This window comes from Ochlerotatus camptorhynchus, unplaced genomic scaffold (assembly GCF_037179485.1).
Source record: "Ochlerotatus camptorhynchus isolate MF236.1 unplaced genomic scaffold, CSIRO-AGI_Acam_v1.1 ptg000046l, whole genome shotgun sequence".
NCBI lineage: Eukaryota > Metazoa > Arthropoda > Insecta > Diptera > Culicidae > Ochlerotatus > Ochlerotatus camptorhynchus.
In genome coordinates this window covers 1,264,015-1,291,260 of record NW_027040537.1, presented here as the reverse complement: position 1 = coordinate 1,291,260, position 27,246 = coordinate 1,264,015, and positions in this window count along the sequence as shown.

The window sequence follows — 27,246 nt, the reverse complement described above, 5'->3', positions numbered from 1 at the left end:
AGTCGGCGCCGCCGGGATGTTCTGAGGCATAACATCTGTAATCACGCCTTCCTTCGGAAGGGAAGTAAAGCCGTTGGTCCCCGGTTCATGAGTTGATGGGTCGATAGGTAGGGTCCAGGTGTGGGAGCTGCCTTCCTGGCGTCGGTAGCATTGGTGCTCAGCACGGAAAACAAGATCGACGGAAAACAAATCCAAGGAAAAAAAAAATGAGGAACTCCTGATTCTATGTGCAATCTGAATACCATGATAGTTCTGAGTAGAATTCCAAGTAAAGCTTGAATAGGATTCAAAGGAAATTTTCATGGATGTTCAGAGGAATTTCTGAAGATAATTCTTAAGGAATTCTGAAGAGACCGCCAAGGAAGTTGCGAGCAGAATTTTGAGGATAATTTCAAGATGTTTAAGGGAGAAGAATAATCTGGAGCATAAGTCCAGGGCAATTTTCGGAGAATACTTTGAGAGTATTCCACAAGGAGGATTGCAATTAAATCTGACAATAATTCCAGAAGAACTTCAAAGGAAGTCGGAAAATAATTCCGGGAGAGTTCTGGCTTGAATGAAAAATCTAGGGAATTGTTTACTGAAAGCGAATTGAGCAGTTTCAACCAAATGACGAATCGGAAAACTCTACAAAAATTCGACCATTTTGGATGTCGAATAGATTTTTTGTGATTTTTTACATCAAAATAGGTAGTTTGAAAGGACTTCAGACAGCGGAAAAAATACTTCTACAAATTTAGAACTGTAGACTATACTTAAGGACGAAAAGGAGGCCAAGCAAAAATCAGGTCGCCTCCTAGGAAAAATAAGAAGAATTCATTAATATATTTGAATTATTATGATTTTATTCACTGTTTCTCGGCTCCGTAGAGTCCTTTTGAACATTTGAGCCTTAATAAATAAATTAATGGAGCATGTTCGTTCGTACACGAAACTGAGCCTAATAGTTGTGATAGATAGATTTTACGCAGGGATCTTGACATTTGACTTCGATTCGAAGATTCGGTACACAACCGATTACCACAGACAAACAGACATAACGCTTAAAAGAAAATTCTTCAAAAAATATCGTCAAGCGTCTTTTGCATGCCCACTAGCACCCTCTATCATCCACATTCCCAAGCATTGATGTGCAACCGGAGCATCCCTCGTTCATGCATTTTTTTCACCAGTTGCTTTTCCCTCGTTCTGTCAACACGTCAGCTGTGTTGAACTAAAAATTACAAGGGATTGTACGCAATGGGGACGTAGGACTACGTGGTTTTATATAATTAATCTTATTTGTTAACTGCCGTAGAAGCTTGTGTTTTGTGTAGGAATAGGAATTTGAGCGGGGTTCTCTCTGTTTATACTCTTTAGTATGACGGTGACACCTGGGGGCAAGACAGCTATCGATCATGAGTAAAACCGAAGTTAATTTTGAGTAACTCTGAGTAACTCACGCTGCTCAATGTCTTATATACTCATAGCAACCTGATTGTTATACTGAAAATTACGTTGAAACCGATGCTGTCAAGCAAAGTTAGTTGACGTGCTTTCTTTGAATTTCTGTGTAGGGACTCAAGCAGCAGCAAAGCAGCAGAAAGTGCAAAAGCGTGGTCTGATTTGGGCGGCCATCGCCGACCAATGAGCTGGATTACCGAGATGAAGCAATCGGTTAAGTTGTGTGAGTAAAACCCCTGTACGATACAAGCAAGTAGTGACGTCACTACTTGCGTTTACGTTGATTTTTTGGTTTACTAATACAACCATATTTCACGATCTGCTTCACCTCTCTCTGTACCTCATTGATCGCCGACGCGGTAGTGAAAATCGCGAAAACTTTCGCGATTCGATCGCAATAGCTCCAAAAGCAACTGCGGCATTTCGAAGAGGCCATCGAGACAGTTTGTGGAGACTGTGAGCGCCGAGTACGGCACGAAAAGTCATTTGCAGTCACTGCCCATATTTGCCGTCGTCGCGAGTGGATTCTTTTGACGGGTGCGCGCAGTATCAGCGACAGTCCATTGTCGGCAGGTTGAAGCGACGTTCGATTCCGACACGATTGCCTTGGGGAAGTAGGCAGCTGGTGGCAACAACATCGGCATTGACCAGAACCGCCGAGAAACGACGAGCGCTCACGCTGTGACCTCGGACGCCATCTTGTACATCAGTCTGCGGGATTCATCGTGCACATCAGACACGTGAGGCAACTTGGGACACGTGAACCACTGCTGGATTCGGGACTCGATATTCACTGCGGCCACAAGTCGGACGGAGACGAAAAGTCGTGATTCGATACTAAAAGCGGTAAGCCACTTCCATGTTCATGACTGTTATGGCATTGCTGACACGTTTTCCTTCCTCCAGCATCTGCTCCTACATACAGTCGATCGAGTGGGCCACGGCGGCTGGATACGGCCAGCCTCGGAAGACAAAAGATAAAAGCCTTCAATGCGAAGTAAGTTGCCCACTGCGTACACTGCCGACAGATGGAGGCTAACGAGTTGTTGCCTCAGGGCTTTTTGTTTTCCAGCTCGAATCGACGAAAGAATCAGCGACATAATAGTTTGACCAGCTCAGGGTACAGCGGCAACGCTGAGTGAACTCGGTCCGAAATTGAGTCGCCCCCTGGTCGGCGCTGCACCGTCAAAGGAACTCGGATTGGACCGTACGTGCCGATACGTTGTCGTGCAAGGTGTGCGAACTGAAAGCGGACCTACATCGCCAGTAAACGGGTGACGATCTGAACACGATCGCTTTGAGGTGGACGCCAACCGTCATCAGGCCCTCGAAGCCGGTCGCGGTGGAGCATGCACGGTGCCTCCACGTCGGCACAGTCCGAAGATCGACGGTGATGAGCTGTGAACGAGAGGATGTGCGGATGTTCCGGTAGCAGTGAGTACACCAGTGAAGAGATGAAGCATTGAAGAAGAAGAAAAAAGAACTAGTTAGGCGATTCTGAAGAACAGGAGCTCAGGAGTTAGGTGTAACATGGGAGGGAAATAAAGCTTGCACTATGTTATCGTATGTTTTGTTGTGGTAGTCATTCATGCTCTAGCCGGTACGACCAATGCTTTTGTCCCTGCAGAGGTCGTTTTGCAACAAGCGCTACAGTTGAAGTGGTTTTCTTCCGTTGGCGAAGCTGGCCAGAGCTGACCTAGAATCAGCAGCTACATAATATACCACAATCAGCAGTCAAGGACCAATTCTATTGACCACGAACGAAGTTTCAAGCTCAGGTTGTACCTCAGGTAACCGAAAAGGAGCATTCCCCTTTTGGAACGGGTCACTCCAGTCACTCCTGTATCGTCCTAGGCCGTGTCAATCATCACCAACGAGGGAAGGCTATAGTCGCTATATTTAGCGAATATTGAATATAGCGACTATAGGGAAGGCGCCTGAAAGGCATCCAAGCCCCGTAAAACCGTCGTGCAGTCAAACCACCACAGTAGCATTTCGTTTGTCCACAATTCGATTTGTTAAACGAGCGATTCGATCTGTCAAATGTGCGAACAGATGCTTCAAACGAAATATGCTGTCAGACGATATTTCTTTGATCAGAAAATCGAAACTACTTTGTTCATTTTTGAGTAAATATGAGTAACTCAAATTTACTCGCTGCAAATATATTTACTCTGATGGCAGCTGTCTTGCCCCCAGGGTGACACTCACCACGCGGTGAATGAATAAACACCGTTTGGTGAGACGGGATGGAATTTAACTTTGAAATCTGTGTTAGGGAAATCGCTTTTCGCAGGCAATCGGTGAATATTTTTATTATCATAGCAACAGTTGCACATTCGTGCAATTTTCAATAGTGACATTTTGAAAAATTATAAAGTCTTTATTTTAACAGATTCCTATCGATTGGCGTATAGAGAATTAAAATCCATCATCACTGGATCAAAATCAGACAACTTTCATGCCGCGACCGACTTTGGTTTTTGAAATTGCACCCCCAATGTTGCCTTAAATTACATGGTATGTTAGATTTAAATATATCTGGATAGAGCTGGAATTAGGCGTAACAGCTTTTGTAAATAATCAATGACTTCTCTCGATGATTTTTAGGAATTCAAGGCACGTCCACGCAAACCAACATTACCGTCGGGTAGAGGAAGTCTTACCAACAATCAATACGAAACTAACGATTTTAAATTGGCTCACCACTTTAGTAACGATTAACGTACCCTATTCTAGTCGAAATTCTAGTACTACGCAATATTTGTTTTGATTCGCTATGAAAGCTTGACAGATAAAATGAGAGGTTATTGGTTTTTCCTATGTTTCGAGGGGTGAATCGATTAGCTTGGGACCGAAGAGAGTACCAGAGCTGAGCCAAAAAGTTGAGCACGTTATTTCGGGACCTTCTAGTCTTAGAGTTACCTCTATGGCCTTACCCTACCTGATGGTGATGTTGATTTGCGTGGGCGAGCCTTGACTTTCAAGACATCATCGAAAGAAGTCATTGTGTACAAAAGCTGTTACGCCCTAAATCCAGCTCTATCTTGATATCGGAACTGACATCCGATTGATGACCTTGACAAATGTCCAAAAAATACTCTTTTACACATGTATGGTGGTCCTGAAAAGGACCGTTTTGTCGTGATGATTGAGTAATGCTGAGCTATTAGCAACAATCAATACGAAACTATCGATTTGAAATTGGCTCACTACTTGGCTAGCCTATTGGTCCCAAGCAAATAGATTAACGTACTCCATTCTAGACGAAATTCTAGTACTACACTATGTTTGTTTTGATTCGCAGAGCTGAGCCAAAAAGTTAGCACGTTTCTTCGGGACCTTCTGGTCTTAAAGTTACCTCTATGCTATTAGGGTGTTCAACACAGATGAGGCTGTATGTTGTTTGGAATAAGGGTGACGCGCTTGGCATAGATGGCCCACAGCGACTGACGATCAATAGCGGTGCGGCTTCTTCCTCCTTCTATGGTTGCTCATGTGGGTACAACTCGCTACTTGCAGGCAGCCTTTCGTTGTGTACTGGAGAACAATGTTTAACACCACGTGCCGAAAGTACTGCTGCTGGTGCTGGTGCCGACGACCGGACACCACCACACACAGTGATTGGAACTGAATCCGATCAACGGTTGAGGCCAGCATTGATAGCTAGCTGCTTGCAGGGAGTCTTTCGTTGTGTGCTGGAGAACATCACACCGTTTGGTGAGACCGAATGGAATTGAATTTTGAAATCTGTTTTAGGGAAATCGCTTTTCGCAGGCAATCGGTGATAATTTTCAATAGTGACATTTTGAAAAATGATAAATTCTAAACTTTAACAGATGCGTAAAAATATATCTGATCAATTGGTGATAAAATTATTGAAATTGGTCCAGGGGCAGCTGAGTTATTAACGTTCAAAATCTTTCATGATTTTGTCACATGTTACATTTTCGGTTTTCACAAAGTGTACCCACATATAGTTACCACAGACGTAGTCCTACGTCAAAACAAGACAAATGCAAGTCAGTGATGTGGCTTCTACCAATTTTTACGTAGATCTATAGAATTGATTGAATTTTGCAGAAATTCGGACCCGTAGGAGATATTCACCAGCCAATATACAAATTACTAAGTTGTATATGTCTCCAGTGGGATGTCTTGGCCCTCTTATAATTTTCAAGAGCTGACATCTACTAAATTTACCTGAAAAAGAACTGGCATCACTGACATGTTGAAATAAGGTGGCTTCTTAACACTTCAGTAGCGCCACCAAGGCAAATGCGAGCACATCCCCTACTAAAACCTTATTTGCGAAGTATGTGATTGTGAGCGTTATGTCTGTTTGTCTGTGCGATTACTGTACCTTGAACTGAAGCAGTAAAACGGCGCCAAATTGTATTTGATCATCGCATGGAAAATACATCAACGAGTCATTTGGTTGCAAATATGGAAGCAGACTGATAAGTAGCAGATAAGATTTCGATGCAAAATATGCAAATGACAAATCTTGATTACCTACCAAAAAAACCCACGTCTAATGCGAAGCTACGATCGGCTTTCAGGTGTTTACTGCGGTGATTGAATATTGGAAACTCAATTCGTAAAGTGAGAAACTGTTCGGAACAATTCCAAGACATTATTATTTCGATAACAAATTGGCCTTATTTCCGTTTACAAGTCACGAAGATAAACATCAAACGAGTCACCAGCAGGCGTTGCTTTCTTTTGCCAATGCCACTCTGATTGATGCCACGCGGTAGACACTGACGACAACCTCAGACGCGATAACGTTTGACCAAGCGGAGAACATTGATTGAATTTTTGTTTACTTTTTTTTCTGGGGGACTGATAAGTGAATCGAATTGACGCGTGTTTCTTTGGGCACCTTTCATGACCTAGGAATTCCTCCGCATTACGTCACTTGTCCGAATGTCCAGGTGGTATCTAATCTCAATCGGAGAAGGCAATTCTTTTGCATGCAGATCATAATGAGAGAATAGTTTGTAGATTTTAGAACAGCACCCCTCATTAGGTATGTTCTATGTTTGAGATACCCGTTTTGAATTAATTTGTCACACACCTCACCTTCGAAAACAACAAGTACTTGTTGTTGTTAGCACTTAAACTTCATCATCGGTTGCCCATATGTACTCAGCAAGCGAACGGCGGCACATACCTACTTGTCATTATGGAACTTTTCCAGAAGAACAATCGCAGATATTGTGTCTGGAGAGCCGCCGGGGTTTGGAGGGGGAGGACAACACAACATTTACGAATCCAATCGAACCATGGCAACGGTAATACCTAATAATCGAAAGGCAAATGGAATTATGATAATTCGCAACGCTTGCTCGGCTCATAAGTACCGTGCGTTTTCGTCGTCGTCGTCGTCTTTTAGATGATGGAATGGACATACGGTTCATAAATATTCAATTCCTGGCTGACAATGGGCCAAAATGAGAAAGAAACACAGAATCTCTGTTAAAAAAAACATTAACCCGCGTGTATGCTTCGGTACGGTGTCAATGACAACATTTATCATCAAACTGCCAGCATGTAATGTAATCAACAGCTCGATCTTGTGGCACGACTCTCGGCACATTTGCGCCCAAGCGAGTCTTGTTTAATTGAATCCCGACTCTTGGCACCCCGAAGACCCCTTCGGTTCACGACCAAATGTGAAGATGAGCTAACATACACTCACTCACAATGTGTTGATCCGCCAAAGTTGGCACCTGGTTTGGGGGAGGGTGCGAGAATCTTGTTGTTTACCCGCAAAATCGATTCCTAAATCCCACAAGGTCATCGATCCGGTTCCATCCGAAGCACGCAATTCCGCGTTCCGCGATAATTCAAACTGAAAACTTGATTAGCTGAGTCAATCGACGACGAATCCACCCACGCTCCACCCTCCTCCGTGCTGGGATGAATTCGCAGGAATTTTGCAACCAATCCCTGGAACTGAGGTTCGACCCTTTGCTGAGTGGTTGAGATTCTGATCTAAGTATGCACTGACTCAGAGCCTTCGAACCAGGGACGCAGTAGTCGTGCGCTTGCATGTAGCCGCAGCAGCAGCAGTAGGCTTGGACCATTAGAACAGGGAATTTGAATGCTCAATGTAAGCTTCTATTTTTAGCGAGATTAATCATTAATAACGACTGCCGGGCGGTGGTGTGGCTGACTGTGAGAGGATGGAAAAAGGGAGGGACTTGTCATTGAGCGTCCCAATCCCGCGTCCGTGGCTGGGCATTGGGTTGATTGAAAGCTTTAGCTCCTTTTACCCGTCGTGGTTTATCAATTTATGGCAGTTTGTTTACTTTTTTTTCTAACGCTGCGTTGTACCGGATGAATCAGCCGTTTTGTTCGATAGAGAGTGATCCGGTGGCTGGAGCATCTTAATTGTTGGGTTCCAATATTGTTTCAAGTTCCAACGGCGCTGCTGGTGTCCGTAAATGGGTCATGAGATGACAGTTAAAAAAAATTCGGGAAAATGCTATTAAGTCAAAAGGTGTAAAAGCAACTTGTTGTTTTAATTTGGGTACATTTCCTCTGCGACCAATAATATGACCTATTATGATGGCGAGGCTTAAAGGGTGTCCCACATCAAATTGTATCACGGAAAAAAAAAACGCTGTAGGAAATTACCTAGTTGACCGATCTTTTTCAAACTTTCAGACAATAAAATATGACCCATTAGTAAGCTTTTGACATATTTATTTCATTCAACTTCAATGTCATAACCGTAGTTCCGGGTAGGGGGATGGTTCATGTCTTTGGGGGTACGAAAGTAACCCCGTTGGCTTCGTACCACTCCAGGACAACATTTGAAGCTAGATCCGGCCAGAAGGTCGTGCTTGAACAGAGGAAGCAGGCGCTTCTGTAGACACTCCTTGAGGTAGATCTCCCCGTTTACAGCCCCGATAGTCACGAACGGCGCACTCAATTTGCCACATAAGCAGATCGTTTGCCAAATCATGTATATCTTGGCAAACTTTGAATGTTTCTGCTTCCTCACTTACTCCGGAACATCTAACTTGTGCTGAGCGGTGAAAATCAGTAGCTCCGGAAGCTGCCGGAAGTCCTCCTTGACGTAAGTCTCATCATCCATAATGAGACAATGAGGCTTCATCAGCATACAGTTTCCGGGCTCGTGACTTTCTCACCGTATTTTGCCGTTCGTCACGATTTGGAGCCTTCTGCACTTTGGCCTATCTGAACGAAAGACTTGGACAGATTCAACTTTTTGGCCACATCCCTGACCGAAGCATTGGGATTCTGCTTAAATGCTTTCACGACACGCTTGTGAATAGAACATCAATTCTGACCTCATTTCTCCTTCCGTTCGATGCTCAGAGTTTCGTAGCAACGTTTAATCACACGACTCACCGTTGACTGCACGATTCCGAGTTGTTTTCCGATGTCCCGATGAGAAATTTGAAAAACTCGCCAGCTATAAAAATACAGTGTAAACAATACACTCTAAACTACTTCTCCCCAAATTTTCAAGAGAAAATACCCAATGGGTAAGTTTCTACAGCGTTTTTTTTCCGTGATGCAATTTGATGTGGGACACCCTTTACTATTATTTCGATTGTGAAGCATTAAATCTTTGCGGTCTCTGAAGGCTCGCTCTCAGCGTTCATTTGCAGAGATCTTGAAGGCTTTTAATCCTCTTCCCAGAATCACTCCGGAAAAAAACGACAATAAAGGATTATTTAATCCTTTCAACCTTTTCCCGGTTGATGAGGACGACACTGATGCCGGGGGCAATGACGGAAGTCATTTTGTTTTCCAAGGTCCTTCTAGGAAGCGAGCCAGGAATGGTTTGCAGAAAACTAAAAATACCACTAGTACTGACTCCCAAGCCCCCTTGGATAAATCAAGAGGTCGTGGAAATGTCCCGAAACCCGTTCAACCGGACAAAGCATTTCCGCAGCTTCCGGGAACATCTAAAACCCCAGATGTCCCAGTTTCACAGCCAGAACAGCGTAACGCCTTGTTCACGTTTTCTGGAATAGTGGACAGCATTCTCGATTTGCCTAACATCTCTGACCCTCTAAGGAACACTTCTTCTGAAGCAACTAGCTTCCAATCTTCGATCGTTTCCTTCAATGGACAATTTTACAAATAACGATACGGTATCTCTCCTACAATGGAATTGTAGAAGCATTTTTCCGAAACTAGACGTGTTTAAATTCTTGCTAAGCATCTTCAAGCTTTCTTAGACATCAATCTTTCTCTTCACAGCTTTAGCATTGTCCGTCTCGATCGTGTAGACTTCTATGGGGGTGTGCTTTTGGGGATCGACAAACGTCACTCGTTTTACAGAATTATCCTTCCTGCAGTGTCGGGTGTTGAAATTGTCGCATGCCAGGTGAATATTGTTGACTTACGAGGAAATTGAAGGAATTGATTCGATAATAACTGGTTTAATGAACAACTTAAAAGAAACTTTATTGAACGTCTTTCTCTTCCGGTAGTACAGTAACGAATGAATTGCATCAGCCTACAAAATGGCTGATGTCGGTCGCTGCACGCATCGTAGTTGGCTGCGTCGGCAAAGCTGTCAAACGTGAAAAACATCGATTGGGCACACACTTATTACCAACACTCCTCCTCAGTGTGAGCCGCAGAACTACGAAACAACAAGCAATCCCATCATCTCAGCAAAACGACGAAGCTTTTGAGGTCCTAGAGGTTTTGTAAGAAAGCCAGCTGCCATAGATTCCGTTGGGCAGTACTTCAACTCAATCGTTCCTTGGTTGCAGAGATTATGAACGAACTTTTCTCGTGTCTCCACGTGCTTGGACCGACGAGATGACCGCTCCGACTTCACGAAAGCTATACAGATCTGATCTGAGCCAGATGATCTCTTGACAAGATTCGCTTAATGCAACGTATTCAGCCTCCATTGAAGACAGCGTGACTGATGATTGTTTCCTACTGGCCCAAGCTACCGTTGAACTGCCGTATAAGAAACTGAACCTAGTCGTCGACTTCCTGCTCTCGATATCTCCTGCCCAGTCAACGTCGGTAAAACCAACCAAGTTTCCACTTCGTCCATATTTCGAGCTCCAGGTCTTGGTTCCGAGCAAGTACCGAAGCACGCGTTTAGCTGCAATCCAATCCCTCTCCGTAGGACAACTGACTCTGCGACCCAGAATGGACGTGCTCACAGCTATGTCCGGACGTGCATGCACCGCAATGTAGAGCAGTGCTCCTACAAGACTGCGATACATCGTAATGTCTTCTAGCTTATCTCCTCCTTCTAACTTCAGAAACCCTTCATCCATTGGTGTCTTTGCAGGTTTCGCATCATACAATCCAAAACGATGTGCCACCTTGTCAATATAACCACGCAGACTCAAACTATATCCATCAGCGCTTCGTCCCACTTCCATTCCTAAGAAGTACTTCAACTCCCCGAGATTGTTGATGTCCAAATCCTTCTTCAGTTCCGTGAAAATCTGGCCGATGATAGCTTCATCCGCACATCCAACGACGATGTCACCGACGTTTACTAGAAGATACACCAAATGTTTTCCAACAGTCTTGGTATACAAATATGCATCCGCCGAACTTTACTTAAATCCCAGCCGTGTTAGTACATCATTTAAGCGACGGTTCCAGCACCTGGCCGACTGCTTCAAGCCATATATGCTACGTTTCAATCGACACACGAACTTCTCTCTTCCTGCTGCTTCGAATCCTGGAGGCTGGCGCATAAATATCTCCTCCTGAAGGTCGCCGTGTAGATAGGCAGTCTTCACATCCAGATGAACAAGTTTTACATTTTTCATGCTTGCCACTGCCAAGAGTGCGCGAAACGTAATTTGATTGGTGACTGGAGCAAACACTTCCTCAAAGTCTACACCGGGCTTTTGAGAAAATCCCTGCGCTACCAACCTCGCCTTATATTTAGTCACATTTCCTGTTGCATCACGCTTGAGTTTAAACACCCACTTGCTTCCGACTGCCTTCCTTCCCTGAGGTAGCTTCATCAAATCCCAAGTTTTGTTCTCGGAATGACTCATAATCTCCTCCTGCATCGCTCGTTCCCATTCAGATGCACTATCCGAATTCCGTGCTTCCTGCAAACTTAGTGGTTCAAACTCGTCCTCACATGATGCTTGTAGCCCAGCATTAAAACGTTCCGGTGGTCTTCCTTTATTAACTCGATTTGATCGTCGAGGCTCGGTAGGAAATCCCCTGAACATTTCAAAAGAATCTCCCGAAAAATCTCCCTCCGATGCACTGTCGTAACTGGATATTTGCAGAGGGTTGTCATCTGCCTCTTGTTCCGGATCGATCTTGCTTCTTAAATTTTCTTGCTTCTTACAGTTTTTCCAGTGTTACCTTGACATCGACTTCTCTTGGTCGCATCCTCTCTCGCACTGTTTCGTTTGAATTCATTTCCAGCTCCAAGAACTTCGCGTCGCGGCTTATGAAAACGCGATCCGTTTCCGTGTCCACAAAAAGATACGCCTTCCTGTCTTCCGCGTAGCCTACGAACGTCAGCATGGTCGCCTTTTTATCCAACTTCTTTCTCTTTTGATCCGGAACATGCACCCAAGCAGTCGAACCAAACACCCGCATATGGTTGAATTTAGGCTGTCGCCCATGCCACAACTCGAAGGGAGTGTATTCCATTGTAGCAGACGGAAGACGGTTACAGATGTAGCATGCCGTCTTTACCGCCTCACCCCAGTACTTCTTCTCCATTTTTGCTTCGGACAATAGACAACGTGTCATTTCCATCAACGTACGGTTAGCTCTCTCTGACTTGCCGTTCTGCTGTGGACTGTACGGCGCTGTTTGCTGAAGTGTGATTCCATTCTCCTCCTGTAGGAACATTTTGAGTCTCGTGCTCGAATATTCGCCTCCACCATCCGTTCGCAAAACTTTCGGCTTTCTACCGAACATGTTCTGCACCAAACTGACATAATGACGAATCTTATCAAAAGCTTCAGATTTTGCCTTCAGCAGACCCTAATAAAAAATAACCATAAACGAACGATAACCCAAATCATTGAACTATTCCACAAATGGTTTGGATGATATCCAGAACACGTCGTTAAGCAAATTAACCATACAATTTTTATTAGGGGATACACGACTGTGTATTTACTGTTGTCATCTATCATCGTTATGACGTAGACGTTGCCACTCGGAGTAGCGACCTCCATAGCACCACAAAGGTCGGAGTGCACCACATCAAGAATTTCTTGTGACTTTGATCGCGATTTTGGAAATGGCGCCCTGGCCAACTTCCCCTCACAGCACACACCGCACACCGATCGTATGCCGCAGTCGGTTACCTTCAAGTCCGTTCCCATTCCTTCGCTCAAAATTCGCTTCACTGAATCCGGGTGCCGGTGACCTAGACGCAGATGCCAAAGATGCTGGCACAAGTCTGAATGTCCCACCGCTGACAAAACCGACTGCTGAACTACCTGCTTGATACAGTACAAACCGCCTTTTCGTTCACCAGTGATTACCACCTTGCCATCCTTTGATATCTGACATCTGCCGAAGCTAAAGCTCACCAGAAAACCTTCGTCGACGATCCGACTCACGGATAAGAGGTTTCCAGCCAAGCCAGGAACAAACAAGACATTTTTAATGCATATGATTTTCGATTCACCGTTTTCCGCCATCACAGTCAGCTTGCAGGAGCCCATACTTTTAGCTGAAATTTTGTTTCCATCCGCCAGACAGACGCTTTCGCTAGAATCCACCAACGCACTCAGGAAATCCACTTGACCTGTCATATGCTTCGTACATCCGGAATCCAGGATCCACTTATCGCTTCCAGACTCTTCTGCATTAGCACTGTAACAGTTTTCTTCAAGGCTCGTCGTTGAAAAACACACTTCAAAGTCTTCTTATTCCTTTTTCGTCACTGACACTTTTGCCTTCTGCGACTTTTCCTGGGAGTACTTTTGCTTTTCTTGCGGCTCCTTGTTTGCTTTGGGACAATCCCTTCTAAAATGTCCCTCTTGCTTGCAATAATGACACACTTTATTCTTCATCTTATCGTCACTGCGGGTCGACACTTTCAACACCTTGTCCAACGTATTATTTTCGCACCGCCGCCTCCACTCGTCAAGCAGTTTGCCCTTTACATACTCTAGCTTGAGCTCTTCGACGGGAATGCTTTTCAGTGCCGTAATCAGCGCGTTATAGTTCTCCGGAAGACTCGACAGAATGATGGCGATAATCCAATGATACTCCAGTTTCTCACCCATACCAGTTAAACGATGTACGAGTTCGGTCGCTTCCATGAGATGCTCCGACATGTTACCTCCCTCTGTCAAGTGCAAGGAACACAATTGCCGAAGAACGTGAATCTTGTTACATAGGGATCCCCGCTCGTGATAATTTTTCAACGCTAGCCACATTTCGTTTGCAGTTGTGGCTCCCATGACGTGACATAACTGGTTGTTATCAAGAGCCAAACCAATTGTGGCCCTAGCCTTACCGTCCTTTGTAGTCCAGTCCGCTGTAGGCGCATCCGGCTTTGCCGACGATACCACTTCAAGGAGTTCCTCCTTCAACAACAGTAGCTCCATTCGGAACTTCCAACTGCTCCAGTTGAAATTATTCAACCGCTCCATTAGGATTTTCGCTTCCGCCATTTTGTTCGCCAACACACAATGGACTCCGAACGGATGGCAAAAAAAAATCTACCACACTTTTCGATTCGATTCGCGATCAAACCACTTTATAAAACTCGCGCCGCGCAACTGGGCCCATAACCTGTTGACTTACGAGGAAATTGAAGGAATTGATTCGATAATAACTGGTTTAATGAACAACTTAAAAGAAACTTTATTGAACGTCTTTCTCTTCCGGTAGTACAGTAACGAATGAATTGCATCAGCCTACAAAATGGCTGATGTCGGTCGCATGCACGCATCGTAGTTGGCTGCGTCGGCAAAGCTGTCAAACGTGAAAAACATCGATTGGGCACACACTTATTACCAACAAATATTCGAGGTAAAAGCCTCAGTATTGCCTCGCTATACATCCCTCCGAGAACGGCTGTTTCTCATCGAGCTTTATCGAATATCTGCTCAGTGTTACCTAAGCCGCGGTTGATTTTAGGGGATTTTAATTCCCATGGTACAGGCTGGGGAGAACTGTACGATGGCAATCGCTCAACCATGCAACAACTCGGCTCTGGGAATGGATTGAATAAAGTTCAACTTGCTCAAGAACCTCCCATCGCTAAGAGGCACTTGTTGAACTTGTTCAATCAATTCCTGGAGCACAACGTTGTTCCGGACGATTGGAGACAAGTGAGAGTTATAGCCTAGCCCCCGCGTCGGATCATAACTCGTACCATCCCATCGCGATGTTATTCTGCATTCGGAAATTGTTGAATAAAATGATTCTTTTTCGTCTGGACAAGTGGGTCGAGGCGAATAGCTTACTCTCAGATACGCAATTTGGATTTCGAACGGGCAAAGGGACGAACGACTGCCTTGCGTTGCTTTCAACTGTAATCCAATTAGCCTACGCTGAAAAACCAGCAGATGGGTTCAGTTGGGTTTGATTCTGTTTGCATCGACATCCTTTCGGACAAACTCCATACCAGTGGGCTTTCACCAATTATCAATAATTTCTTGTACAATTTATTATCCGAGAAACAAATGAGCTTCTCTCATGGCAACTCGGCAATTTCACGAATTAGCTACATGGGCCTTTCCTCAGGGCTCATGTCTAAGTCCCCTTCTGTACAACTTCTATGTCAAAGACATTGACGATTGCCTTGCCGAAAATTGCACGCTAAGGCAGCTTGCAGATGACGGCGTGGTTTCCGTTGTTGGGCCAAAAGCACCGGACCTGCAAGGACCATTGCAAGATACCTTGGACAATTTGTCTACATGAGCAATGAATCCGGGTATCGAATTCTCTCCGGAGAAAACTGAGATGGTTGTTGTTTCTAGGAAGTTTTATCCAGCACAGTTGCAGCTTCAACTCATGGGTAAAACAATCACTCACAGCATGTCTTTCAAGTATTTAGGTGTCTGGTTCGATTCCATTTCCATTCCATTCCGATTCGATTGGGGAAAACACGTTGCGTATCTGAGTCAGAGGTGCCAACAAAGAATCAATTTTCTTCGTTGTATCACCGGCACTTCGTGGGGAGCCCATCCGGAAGATCTGATAAGACTTCACAAAACCACCATTCTATCGGTTTTGAAGTATGGTAGCTTTTGCTTCCAATCGGCGGCGAACACCCACATCTTGAAGCTGCAACGGATTCAATATCGTTGTATTCGAATCGCTCTAGGTTGTATGCAATCGACGCATACAATGAGTCTGGAAGTACTTGCGGGCGTACTTCCCTTACCAGATCGGTTCGCGGAATTGTCATTTCGGTTCCTTATCCGCTGTGAAGTCATGAACCCGTTGGTGATCGAGAATTTTGAGAAGCTGCTTGAGCGAAATCCGCAAACACGATTCATGAGCTTGTACTACGAGTACATGACTCTGGAAATCAGCCCCTCCTCGTTCAATACCAATAAAGTATCCCACGATTTCAGTTGTTCTTCCGACCCTCGGCGCACGTGGTATCTACCACTGGGGGTAGTGTTGAACCCTAAAAAGCCCAGCAAAGTCAGATTGGTGTGGGACGCGGCAGGCCCGGTTGATGGAGTGTTACTCAACTCGATGCTGATGAAAGGTCCAGATCTACTGACTCCACTGTTGCATGTCATGAACCCTAATCGGGAGCGGAAGGTGGCGATCACAGGGCCTCCCTTAGCTCAGTCGGTAAAGGCGCAGGAGTTGCCACACAATTAATATACCAATGCAAAAATGGTACAGGCATCGAAAGCTCTCAATTAATAACTGTGGAAGTGTATCTAGAACACTAAGATGAGAGCACGCAATAAGCTAATATGCGATAAGCAATAAGCTTGAAATGTGAAGAAGAAGAAGAAGGTGGCGATCACAGCGGATGTAAGGGAAATGTAAGCTGTAGAGTTACCAAATAAGTGATGGAGGTTCATGGTAAAGCCGGATTCCACATTCATTCAAGTGTTTTTCAAAAAAACTGCGATCAGTTCCTTGAATTTACCATTTTTACTGATGATCCGGATCTTCCGGAGGACGATTCCTTGACCATCCGGGTCCATGTTTATGTCACGACCTCAAATTATTTCTTATATCACAGTTCCTAGTGTTTTCGCAAAAAAACAGCGGAGCTCTAGGATCAGTTTCATGGATTGACCACTTTTACTGATGTTCCGGATCTTCCGGAGGATGGTCTCATGGCCATCTAGGTACATGTTAATGTCACGACCCCAAATGTATTCTATCATCACAGTTCATAGTGTTTTTCAATAATCGCGGAGCTCTAGGATCAGTTTCATGAATTGACCACTTTTATTGATGATCCGGATCTTCCAGAGGACGGTATCATGGTAATCCGGGTCCATTTTTACGTCATGACCCCAAATTCATCACATAATCACATTCAAGTGTTTAAAAAAAAACTGCGGGAGCCTTAGGATCAGTTTCTTTAATTAATCACTTTTACGGATGTTTCGGATCTTCCGGAGGACGGTTTCATGGCCATTCGGACCCATGTTTATGTCACGACCAAAAATTTATTCTATCATTACAGTTCCAATTGTTTTCGCAAAAAAACCGCGGAGCTCTACGATAATTTTTTTGAATTGACCACTCTTACGGATGTTCCGGATCTTCCGGATCTTCCGGAGGACGGTTTCATGGCCATCCGGATCCATGTTTATATCAAGACACCAAATTTATTCTATCATCACAGTTCAAATTGTTTTCGCAAAAAAACCGCGAAGCTCTAGGATCAATTTCATGGATTGACTACTTTTACGGATGTTCCGGATCTTCCGGGGAACGGTTTCATGGCCATCCGGGCCCATGTTTATGTCAAGACCCCAAATGTATTCTATCATCACAGTTCCTAGTGTTTTTCAAAAAACTGCGGAGCTCTAGGATCAGTTTCACATGTGGACATGTGCTACCCGGCGATTATTCAGTCGGGTGGCAATTACAGCTTGAAGTTCAGTGCATTCAGCGACAAGAACTGTTTGCAGTTCGGATCGATCATCTGTACTCTGGGTGAGCGTTACAAGTCCTGCTGATCCAATACACTGAACCTTTCTGCTAAATCTGGAAGAGGAACTGCTGAAGGTGGTAATTCCGGGCAAGTAATTCTTGGAAGTTTTCAACGTCGGAATGGGTTATACCAAGAAGGAGGATCCCAAGCTAAGACGTTCGGTTTTGCCATCGGGTTGAAGTTCCGGGATAATTCGATCAAAAAATTCTATGTTGAGGCAACGGCTCGGGAGTGGCAGGATGTGACCTTGTAAGGGCCCTACCTTTCAGCAGCAAATCACCAGCTCTTGGTCAATTGATCATCTGCCAATCCAAACTCTCTTGAACAAGACCGAACTCATGTGCCGGTCCCAGAGCAAGCTGCGATTGTTTGTAAAATATCCATCCTGACAACCCGGTATTTCTGACACCTTGAATGTTTTGGTTTGAAATCGCAAGGATTATACTCGCTATATTTATAGTCTGGCGGATAGAATTTCGATCTATCAAAAAGTGGAACCAATTCAATATATTGTAGACCAACAATTGAAAAGGTACTACCAACTTTTATAAACAAACCGTTGATTGTTCTTTTCTCACCAATCGAACATTTGCTATCAGCATCATCGGATAGGGGAAACCCAAAGATGTTGTTAGCTTGCGTAGGCGAGCCTTGAGTCACGAGAAAAGGCTTTCAGAAGTTTTGTTCACAATGGCTGATGTGCTCTTTTCTGTTGTTGGTCGTGATTTGTTCTATTGGTTCCGCTAGTTGATAGCTCAATTGGTTCCCGAGATTCTATCCGCCAGACTATAGCAAAGATCAATCGGTTTGAGGATGACGCGGGAAGAGGCGGGTGTGCAAAATTTGTTTTTTTTTTGTGTTCATAGGATAATAAAAGTCCTGTGTTTTAGGGTTTTATTATATCCTCAAAGGCAGACCAGAAACCTAGCTTTTCGTGATGTGAAAAGCAACGGGCTATCAGCGGCCGGAAATAGTTGTAACCGGTGGGGAACAATGTTGGCGACCGACTATAGAGGATGATAAATAGACTTCTGTAGTTTATTTTGTGTGAGTTGCAGCATTATTTGAATTAAGGGTATTAATAGGGTCTAATTAACTGCCTCTTTCTCTTGAGCCATGTCTAGATTTTTCGTATTTAGATCTATAAGTGAACTGCTGGTCTGAGTTCCTCAGTTAGTCAAGCAGCACGTAATGTTGTGAACAACTTCAATGACAGTTGTCCAGCAGTGCTCCCATTTTATTTACAACAATCCAATGCCCACGAGATTGTGCCGATGAATGTGCCCAAGCTGTGCCGAATCTAATTTCGGCACAATGTACTGAGTGACTTACCCCTTGACCGAACTACTTTCCACGGCACAATCATACGGAATTTTTATTGCTTCCACTCAACCTAATTTTTTTAAATTTTATGTTACAAAAATCGAAAACCATTTACTCCATCTCGTATAAGATGCCACATATCCGAAAATAAAACTACTCTTTTACTTAATTCTAATTTAAACAGAAATCTCACTTCAAATTTAGATACTTCGCATCGGTGGTAAGGCCACAGTTGTTACACTTCACCACCATCAAAGCATATCCATCGTTGCCCCAGTAGCTGAACCCGGAGTTCTTGATTAGCCAGTAGTCTTCTCCTTTGAGTTTTCCGTATCCAACCGCCACCACTGCATGGATTGGAATCCATCAAAATTGTTCTTGCATTCCGGTTCGTAGTACACTCCATTTGCGTAGTAGATTGACGACTTGTGACCGGCATCAAGCGTTGTGAATTGCTGTTCTGAGTTCCTCTAGTATATTCAATTAGAGTATGTTTCTGAAATACACAGTGAATGTTGTGAACAACTTCAATGACAGCTGTCCAGCAGTGCTTCCAATTTAATTAATGATCAATCCAATGCCTACGAGATTGTGCCGCAGGTGTGCCGAATCTACTTTCGGCACACTGTACTGAGTGACTTACTCTTTGGAGGTACCACATTTTTTAGAAATTCATCAAAAATCGAGGGGGACGACTCTATCTACGATGTAGGAAAGATTGTGTTTTGCTGTGGCTAGCTGGGCGCACGCTGATTAGATAGAAAGAAGATTGACGTCGATTCTGTAGATTTCCTGCAAAAAGATGATGCGCGATGCAAGTAGATGCGAGAAATGCAAGAAGATTTTTCAAAGATTGAGTGGGAGATTTGTTGAGCATCTAGACTTGAGATTTAGATGTATCGCCCCCCTCGTCAAAAATGGCCAAGCAATAGCAGTAGCATAGTTTTTCGGAGGCATCGTGTTCGGAGTGTTAAATAAAAATTTTAAAAACGCGAAATTTTCAAATAAAATCATTGCTTTTTTACCAAATTTCGTAGCAAACATTATTAACTTATATGCTACCACCAAATTTTTTTCAAAATTGAGCTTTTTGAGGAATTAAATTTTCTATAACTAATCTAATTTTTGTCATCGAAATAAACAAAAATGATCACAGTGTATATATTTTTTTGCAGACCTGCCAAATTTATATCTACAACTTTGCAGACGACACCACATCAATCGAACAAACTGTTTCGACAATATTTATATTTTAACTCATTAGTACTGTTTTTACACAGGCCCTGTTGGAAAATAAGTCGTGACCCAATATGAAGAATTGATACCATAAAATTTCATTTTGACGTAGGCCTACGTCTGTGATTTCTATATGGCGGTACACTTTGTGAAAACCGAAAATGGAACATGTAACAAAATTATGAAAGATTTTGAACGGTAATAACTCAGCTGCCAATCGATCAATTTCAATAATTTTTTCATCAATCGATCAGAAATATGTCAAGGCATCTTTTTTTTTTATTAGCCATAGGCTAGTTCATCACATTTGATAGTAGAAGGTCAGGCTTAGGGCTTGCCTCTAAGGAAACGTTTCAGTCTAACATTAACGTAACGTAAAACTGGCTCTGAGACAACATTAAAAAAAAAAAAAATTATGTAAAATGGGAGTTACATCGGGACTGTGGTGAGGAATGGATGCGCGAACAAGGTAGAGCTCCACCGTAAGAGACAGTGCCCCAGTCCGGCAGAGATACCCCGACGGCAGGAAAATAGGAAGGTGGAAGAACACGGACAGCGCAGCCAACAACGAGAGTGCTAAATTTGGTTGTACAGGTGGGTGTCCTTCAAGAAAGCAATCAGCGCAGCCAGCGTCGAGGGGTCGTTGCCAAGTAGCTCCTTGATGTTCTCTGGGAGTCGGTGTTGTCCTGGGCTTCCTTGAGTACATTCCCGAGGGCTGCAAAGTAAGTGGAGGAGCCATGTCCTTGCCGGAATGCATGCTGCCGTTCGTCAAGGAGACTGTTAGACTCCAGGAACTGCCTAAGTCGACGATTTACCATTCTCTCCATCACTTTTGCCGCGCAGCAAGTGAGCGCAATCGGCCTAAAGGAGGAGGCTGCTCCCCTCGCCGCGTTGTTCTTCGGAATGGACACTACCAGGCTTTGTTTCCAGAGGTCCGGATACGAGTCAGTGAACCATAGGTCGTTGAAGAGGGCGAGTAGCCTCGTTTTTCCGTCGAGGGAGAGGTTTTTTAACACCGGGTATCCAATCTCGTGCGGCCCGGCAGATTTACCAGTACTGCTGCCGAGGCCAAACTGAAGCTCCCGGAAGGTAAGAGCATCGTTGATCTGGAGGGAAGGGACATCGGGTGGAATTCGCAGGTCACGAATGCTGCTTGTGGAAGGTTTGACGCGCTGGACGAAATCGCTGTCGTAGCCACTGACAGCGGACAGGCCGGCAAAATGGTTCCCTAAATTGTCAGCGATGTCCTTCGGTTCTGAGATCGTGGTGCCATGAGCTTGGATAGTAGGTGGAGTAGACCGCCGCTTGCCACTCAGAGCGTTGACGCGATTCCACAAGTCGCTCGACGATTGGGATTCGTCGATTGAATCCAGGAAATCCATCCAGCTGGATCGCTTTGCGTCACGGATCACCTGTCTGCACGAGAGATGGCGTTCTCGGTAGACCTTCAGCGCTTCCTCCCTACCAGGATCGTCTAAGGCTAGGCGCTTAAGCCGGCGTAAGGCTTTGCGTCGCGCTTTTACCGCACATTTGGTATCCTCGTTCCACCAACGTAGGGCTTTTCGCCCGAGTACGCTACTAGTCCTTGGGATGGATAGTGTTGCAGCGTCGTAGAGTACTTCCGTGAAGCTGGAGATGTCGTTCGGATCGCGTTGCTGAAAGAGAGCGTCGGATTTCTCCCTGAAGGCGTCCCAGTCGGCTTCCTCGAAGCACCACCTGGGTCTCCGAGTCGTTGGGGGAACCGCACCTACGGAAAGCTGTATGCGGATCGGGTAGTGGTCACTACAGTGCAGGTCGGTACTGATATTCCACTGTGCCCTGTCCACTATAGATCGGCTGGCAGTGGCAATGTCGATCGCGGTCGAGGGGGGCGACACATCTAAATCTCAATTCTAGATGCTCAAAACATCTCACACTAGCGAATCAATCTTCGAAAAATCATCTTTCATTTCTCGCATCTACTTGCATCGTGCTTCATCTTTTATATATATCTTTGCAGGAAATCGTCAAAATCGACATAAATCTTCCTTTTATCTACTCAGCGTGCGTGCAGCTAGCCACAGCAAAACACAATCTTTTCTGCATCGTAGATAGAGTCGTCCCCCTCGATCGCGGTGGTGTGCCGTCCATTAAAAAAGGTGGGAGCGCCATCGTTCAGCACCACCAAGTCCTCTCTCTCAAAAATGCTCGCCAGGATAGAACCTCTGGGATCTGGGCGAGGGCTGCCTCAGTTCGGATGGTGCCCGTTGATGTCGCCGACGAAAAGCCGCGGTCCCGGAAACTTGGAAATAACTGCACTTAAGTCTCTCTCCAGATTGGCTATCCGTCCGCAGGGCAGGTACGCACAGCCGATAGCTAAGTTAGCGGCGTTCTTAAGGCGGACGCCGACGATTGGCAGGTCAGTTTGGAGGTCAAGAACTTCGTGTGGAATGCTCCTAAGCACCCCGATGGCCACGGAGTGCCTGAAATTGGCGCAGCGCTTGTAACTCCAATCGTATCTTCCTCCCAGCGAACGATTGAGTTGGTCGGTTGTGACTTTGTTGACCTCTTGTAGAGCGATTATCCAGGGGGCATCGCTTTGACAGAGGAGCTCCAATTCCCCTAGGTGGCCATAGAATCCGTTTATATTCCACTGGAGAACAAGGTTCACCGGCTTGGGCAGTGCAGGCGTGGGGTACAAGATGGTAGACTCGACGTTGTCACGGTTTTGACGGCCACTCGGGTTAACAGGCTGGTCAATATCGTGCTGGAGAAACCCATTAATGTTCCATTGAGTCAGAGAGTTGACGGGCTCCGGTCAAGCTGGCTTCGGAAAGGCGGTTGCCGAGTCGACACTTTCGTGGCTCAGATTAGCGGAGTGCCGGATATCATAACGATCCGAGGCGTCGAAGTCATCCGCGTCGCCCACTGCGTTGCTCGTGGTGTCCATGTCAGACGGAGATCCGCGGTATCCAGGCGGGGGGATCCAAAAGTCCAGGGCGTTGATGTAGCGGCTGTAGCTGTTGATGGGCTCGAAAAACGATCCAAATGAGACGGAGCCCCACCAGAGGCAGGGTGAGGGATTCCTCCCACCAGAGGCAGGGATGTTCCAACGGGCGAAAAGAGGTTCAGGTGGTTCTCGGCTGTGTGGTTGGATGGGTCAGCATCAGACGGAGGCCCGCAAAAGCCAGGCGGGGGGGTTCCGTTGGGTCGAAGCGATCTTGGCGTTGATGACGTGGTAGTGGAAGTCGCCGATGGACTTGGGCCGCTGATTGAATGAGACAGAGCCCCACCGGGGGCAATCGGAGGCATTCCGCCCACCCAGGGCAGGGATGTCCCAACGGCGGTGCGATCGGTGTTGTGTGTGCTGATGATGCTAGTCGGCTCCAGTGCCATATTTAGGTCCACGCGACTGATGTCGAGTGTTTCATCAACCGTATGAGAAGGATTCAACGGTTCGCTGCGCCCAGAATAAAACAGAGCCCCACCAGGGGCAGGCGGAGGCGTTCCGCCCACCCAGGGCAGGGATGTCCCAACGGCTGTGCGGTAGTGGTTTGCTTTCGGCATGCATGTGATGTTTATTGTCTCCGATGCGGTATTTTGTAACGTGGTTGGATGAGATAGAGCCACACCCAGAGCAGGCGGAGGCGTTCCACCCATCCGAGGCAGAGATGTCCCAGCAACTGAAGAAAAATTGTTGTGCATCATGTTGTTAAGCTTGTTTCCCTCGAAGTCCTTCGGAGAATGGGCGTAACATCCCTTGTCCGTCCCGATATCTTGCAGTCCCTTCTTTCCCTCGTTGTCCACAGAGGAATAGGTGTTGCCACCCTTGTCCTTCTCTCTTCCAGTTCCCTCCCGGTCAACGCATCTGTTAAATTTAAGACATTATCATTTTCAAAATGTCACTATTAAAAATTGTACAAATGTGTAACTGTTGCTATGATTATTCAAATTATCACCGATTGCCTGCGAAAAGCGATTTCCCTAACACAGATTTCAAAGTTGAATTCCATCCGCTCTCACCAAACGGTGTTTATTAAATCACTGCGTGGTAAGTGGTGGTGTTCTCCGGTTCACAATGAAAGGCTGCCTGCAAGCAGCGAGCTGCAGCCCACATGAGCATCCATTGAAGGAGGAAGAAGCCGCACCGCTATTGATCGGAATCAATAGATCTTCGTGAGTAGCTGTGGACCATCTATGTCAAATGCGTCATACAAAAGTGTGTAAACATAGCGAACCTCGCTCGAATTCCTATTCCTACACAAAACACAAGCTCCTGCTGCAGTTAACATTTATAACATATATTATATAATACCACGTACTCCTACGTCACCATTGCGTACAACCCCATAGGGCTGTCCCTTGTAGTTTTTACTTATTTTATGATCGTTCAGGATCGATTCGCGAGCCTTCGTGGAATGCCTATAGTGTGAAACTATTTCAAGCATGAAGTAAACTAATCAATACTTCAAAATCATGCCATCATTCTAGATTTCAACAGAAAACCTAGCAGTCGTTAATAACCTCGCAATTTGTGTCACATTTTCCAATTGTTTATAAACACAGTCAACCCAGCCATTTCCATGATTCCCATCTCCTGTCAACTCCAAATAGGGAATGTAGCAACAAATTAACCATCACAAATCCCCATTTAATGACCCCCTCGCTAGCCGCTGATGAATAGAATCCAACACCGAGAACAGCCCAGAATAGCAGCCACGCGATTAACGATCGATTCGTGCTTAAACCGTAAAAATACTATGCATACTCTTGACTTGACTTGACACGATCCACACGTGACTAATGTTAGGCCAGTTAAGTATGTGATTTGTTTGACGCTAATTTGAATATTCTCCATTTTCGTCGAGTAGAATGACGCGAATCACAAGCGCATCCAAGTAGCCACTGACTGAAGTACAAAAACCCAAATCGAAGATGGCTTCCGCCTGAACCCACTGCATCAGCCGTTTGAACTCTTCCACTGAGTGTCATGTGTAATTTGGTCGACAGTTTCAATTAACGGTGTCATTTAATTATTACGTTTTGTTGATTGAATAGCCAAAGGACAGTCAGTTTAAGAATATAATTGGCATTCGTTCGGCCATTATTTTACCCCTCCCGCTCCGTCTCCGCCTGTGCTGTATGGCAGCGAGCGTGTATGCACATTAGCATTCAACAAATTAACGCCAAGATAAATTAATAAACAAACACAAGCCGTGAGCAGATCGGATCGGTTCGGATCAACCGCAGCAGCAGCCAAGTGGTTCTATCGTAAAAGACATAGAAATGAGCCGCTGTTCACTCGCCAGATAAAAAAAGACCCTAATGAATATATAATTAGTACCCTCGAGCCAGGAAATATTGCGGCACACCACCCTCAAAAGCAGCATGCATCTCCTGGGAGCTGGCTGCTGGATTCGAACTGTCATCAACGGGCATCGGTGTATCATCAGCCTACTACCGTCGTGATTAGTATTTCCAACGGATGCCAAGAATTAACGCGAGCAAGAGTACACTGCACACGATGTTCAAACATCAAAGTGACCCATATTTCGAACGGCGCGGCACCGGCGACTAGATTGCAAAAATTTTGTTCGCACATACTTCAATTGATGATAGCAGCTAGCCGAGTGAACGGTGTTGCTGCTGCTGCTGGTGGTGGGGAAGTCCCTGAAAGCGTGGCATATACTGCTGCTGCTGCTGCTGCTGTTACTATTTAGATCAAAATTGATCTATTGAATCGATTGCAATCGACACCGTGCGAAAAATTTGCATAAAAGTGGGTTGGACAAAAGGTACATGTAATGGGTCGGTGATTGCACAAACGTATGTGACGAAAACGAACAAAAAAAAAATTGAACGATCATATGTGGCTTATGCATCGGAGAGTGAAGTCATGGTAATATTTTTATAAATTTGAAATAAATGATCGTTTTGTGTCAGAATGCGGGAGTGCAGGATTGAACTTGACCTTTTCGGTTGGAATTAATTTGCGTTGATTTGTGCGCGATGAAAAGGGGTGCGTTGATGAAGTATTGAATGCAATTACAAAAAAAAAAAAACAAACGAATCATGACTTCATCGAATGATTAGGTGATGTTGTACTAATTACGAACAAGTTTGATCAGTTCCACGCCAAATGACGAATCGGAAAAAACTCGAATTGTGTGGTCACATTTTTACAAAAAATCGGCTATTTTTAATGTTGTGATTGTTGACGTAGGCCTAAGTAATATGAAAATGAAGCGCCTCTAGTGGAGAAATTCCCAATCAAATCTGAATCTAATGGCACAGGCTTGTTGGTGTTCCCCAGTACAACAACTTTGTCGAAGATAGTACAGCTTTATATATTGAAACAAATGAGATAATCCACCACAGCCCCTATTAGTGAAAATTCCATAAGCTGTAGTTATCCTTATTCGCGGTTCCTTATTAACGCCCCCGTTACCCCGGCAATAAGGATTCCTGACTTTAATATGAAACGGCATCACTGTTGAGTGTTTACGTTTAGCCAATCGTTGCCTACACTGAACGAAAACATCTGCAATTCTTCAACTGATTATTGTATTGCTCGAGCCCTTTAACAATATGCTGTCGAATTTCGGATGATTTCCTTATGGTTTAATTCGTCATCAACTGATGAGTATCCATATGGCTGTCCTCCAAATAAAGGATGATATTTTATTTATTTGAAAATTGACTGTAAAACATACTGGGCTCACAGGACAACAATTTAAGGATAGGATGACTTGCCTCCCTTAGCTCAGTCGGTAAAGGTGCAGCTACAAATCAAGACCATGCTGGAGGTGGCTGGGTTCGATTCCCGGTCTGGTCTAGGAATTTTTCGGGTTGGAAAATTTCTCGACTTCCCTGGGTATAGAAGTATGATTGCACTTGCCACACAATTATACCAATGCAAAAATGGTACAGGCATCGAAAGCTCTCAATTAATGACTGTGGAAGTGCATCTAGAACACTAAGTTGAGAGCACGCAATAAGCTAATATGCGATATGCAATAAGCTTGAAATGCGAAGAAGAAGAAAAATAATGACTTGCAAATGCTTTAGATTAGTTCATTAAATTCGATTGTTTACATTTCCATATTGAATAGCCATGAACAGCCATTCATCATGGATACAAAAATATAGTGTTG